This window comes from Carya illinoinensis, chromosome 4 (assembly GCF_018687715.1).
Source record: "Carya illinoinensis cultivar Pawnee chromosome 4, C.illinoinensisPawnee_v1, whole genome shotgun sequence".
Lineage (NCBI taxonomy): Eukaryota > Viridiplantae > Streptophyta > Magnoliopsida > Fagales > Juglandaceae > Carya > Carya illinoinensis.
The window spans coordinates 42,327,501-42,328,379 of record NC_056755.1 but is presented as its reverse complement, the minus strand read 5'-3'; positions in this window follow the sequence as shown (position 1 = coordinate 42,328,379).

Here is an 879-nt window from a genome sequence, read left to right as displayed (position 1 = left end):
GTGCTTCACACCATATTTAGACAGAAGATTCTCAAACAACTTGTTGCAAAAGTGAGTCCCTTCATCACTAATAATAGCTCGTGGAGTGTCAAATCTTGTAAATATGTTCTTGTGTAGAAATTTGAGCACTACCTTTGCATCATTTGTTGTTGTAGCAATTGCTTCCACCCATTTTGACACATAGTCAACTGCTAATAAGATATAAGCAAAACCAAAAGAAGGAGGAAACTGTCCCATAAAATCTATTCCCCAAACATCAACAACTCAACTTCTAAGATACCTTTTAATGGTAACTCATGACGCCTTGAAATATTTCCTATACGTTGGCACCGTCACAAGTTTTCACCAAAGTGTAAGTATCACGAAAAATAGAAGGCCAATAGAACCCACTTTGAAGTACCTTAGTTGTTGTACCGGTGGCTCCAAAGTGTCCTCCATATGATGATGAATGGCAATGATGGAGGATGTCTTGCATCTCTTCTTCTGGCACACATCTTCTAATGATTTGATCAGGGCATCTTTTGAACAACAAAGGCTCATCCCAAAGATAATGATTCACATCATGCAAAAATTTCTTACGTTGATGGTAAGTAAGATCGGGTGGTAAAACTTTACAAGCTAGATAATTAACAATATCAGCATACCACGGAAGCTTGATCTCACATGCAAACAACTGTTCATCAGGGAATGCCTCTTGGACCACTGAATCTGGTCTTTCTTCCTCTTGCTCTAACCGAGAGAGATGGTCAGCCACTAAATTTTCACTTCCTTTCTTGTCTCGAATCTCCAAGTCAAATTCTTGAAGAAGGAGGATCCAACGAATTAGCCTTGGCTTAGCATCCTTCTTGCCAAACAAATAGCGAAGTGCTGCATGATCAG